The sequence below is a fragment of the Humulus lupulus genome, chromosome 3 (assembly GCF_963169125.1).
Source record: "Humulus lupulus chromosome 3, drHumLupu1.1, whole genome shotgun sequence".
Taxonomy (NCBI): domain Eukaryota; kingdom Viridiplantae; phylum Streptophyta; class Magnoliopsida; order Rosales; family Cannabaceae; genus Humulus; species Humulus lupulus.
In genome coordinates, this window is record NC_084795.1 from 265,913,884 (window position 1) to 265,916,421 (window position 2,538).

Below are 2,538 nucleotides of genomic sequence, written 5' to 3' on the forward strand. Positions count from 1 at the left end.
ACGAACTATACCAAAACTAGCAAAGTTGAAACTACCAGGTTTCCTTTTGATCTGATTCTCCAAGAACAAATCTAGATTGCGTAGCTGCATTTGCACTCTAACATCAGAATTTATAAATTTAAAATTTATAAAAAAGTAATATATTCAACCAATAAAAACTTACAATATCAACAATCTTAGATGACTGTAATATAGGATTCTTTTCATCGGCAAGTGAGTCCCAAACTTCTACTTTTTTTTCTTTAAGTATCACCCGTGCAAGAATGAAGTGTCTTACAAGCAACATAGGAATATAAATCTACAAGTATAATTGTTGTTAGAAATTACATAATAAATAGATGCTTAAAAATATATTCAACATAAACCATTAGAATTATACTTCATTGCAATGTTCGAGGGAGCCCATAAATCTTTCGTAGTAATGCATTTTCCTCCAAATTTGATGTAGTGGTAAATTGGAGTAGGAGTCGGGTAGTAAGTATTTCTATTGTCATAATTTAAAAAAAAAAATTAACTTCACAAACATGAAATATGTTTTGACAAAAAAGAAAAACAACAAAAAACTCACCATATTTCGAGCAGGAAGATACCAATTCTTACACTCTTTACCCTTCTTCAACCTCTCATCCTCGGTCAAGAATGAAGAAACCATAGTAACAATCTGCATTTACCAAAAAAAAAAAAAAAATTATAACGGTCATACTAAAATTATTAATATATACAAATGAATTACCTCAGTCTCCAACTCCGTTTTAGGTCCAAGATACCGGAAGTCGGACCGTCGTAGAAAACTAGACTCACTTTCAACTATAATTTCCCTAGGATATATACAATAATATACATTAAAATATATTGAAAAAATGACAAAAAATATATAAATTAAGATAGAAAAACTTACATTTGATCAGAGTTTGAGAAAATGTATTCTAACACTTCCCTATCTTTCGGTCTTAAAGTATTACCGAGTTTAAAATGTTCAAAGAACACAACATCATCTTGACTAAAAACATGTTTTTTTAAAAATAGTGATTGTGAGGCCTTTTCGTTAATGGATTCATATGTCAATTTTTTCTTCTTCTCATATCTACATGGAATTTTATCTTTGGCTTGTAAATCCAGTTTAATAGAGTGTAGTTCATGTCTCAACTCTTTCAACTCAAGCTCAATTACTATCCTCCATTCCATTTCTGATTCCATCACGAAGTTCTATACAAAAAAATTGACGAAGATTATCACTATGTAAGAAATATTTTTGAAAAATAATAATATGTTTGAAAATTTTACATGATGAAATTTTCAAAACTTTAAAATTCCTCACATTTCTAGTTTATTGAAGAAAAATGAACTACAAAATAATTTGTAATAATAATGTTTTAAAATTTCTTTTATAAAATATGAAATTTTTAAAACCCTATAACCTTCAATGTAAATTTATAAACCTAATAGTTGATTTCTAAGAAGTTTGAATAATTTCGAATTTTACAATGGGAGAAAAAAAATGATAATTTATATGTAAAAATAAAGAAATCACATGAATGATTGAAAATCTTGCAAGAAACACTATGAAAAATCTAGAGCTTTTTCATAAAACATTTTTAAAAAAAATTGTTCTTGTGAGATTTTACTAGACAAGTTTTTCAAGAGAAATAAGATTTAATCATTTTTTTGAATTTCAAATCCTACATGACAAATAAAACTAAGTTGGAATTAAAAAAAAAAAAAAAGATCTAGTAGTGAATTTCGAAATATGAAATTGGTGAAATAGATGATAAATTGTTTGTAAAAATAAAGAAAGTACAAAAATGATTGAAAATCTTGCAAGAAACACTACGAAAATCTAGAGCTTTTTCATCAAACATTTTTAAAAAAAATTGTTCTTGTGAGATTTTAATAAACAAGTTTTCAAGAGAAATAAGATTTAGTCTTTTTTTTTTTTTAATTTCAAATTCTACATGAAAAGTAAAACTAAGTTGATATTTTAAAAAAAAAAAACCTCTAGTAGTGAATTTCGAAATATGAAATTGGAGAAATAGATGATAATTTGTTTGTAAAAATAAAGAAAGCACAAAAACGATGAAAATCTTACAAAGAACACTATGAAAAATCTAGAGTATTTTCATCAAACACTTTCAAAAAAATAATTCTTGTGGGTTTTTACTAAACAAGTTTTCAAGAGAATAAGATTTACTCATCTATGTGAATTTCAAATACTATATAACAAAAAAAAAGATGGATATTTTTTGAAAAAAATAGAAAATCTACTAGTGATTTTCGAAAATGACATAGAAAACTTACTTGAAAACACTTTCAAAAATTGGAGCTTCTTCAATAAACAAGTTTTTAAGATAAGTAAATTTTGTATAAAAATATATATAATATATAGAAAATTCGAAATATGCTTTATTAATTAGCCAACTAATTGTAGTTGGGAAGATAAGAGTCATTAATGCATAAGGAATGAATTTGGAAAGAACAAGGAATGAAAGGAATGGAGAAGGAATGAAGAAGGAATGAGGATATGGAATCTTGGAATAAATC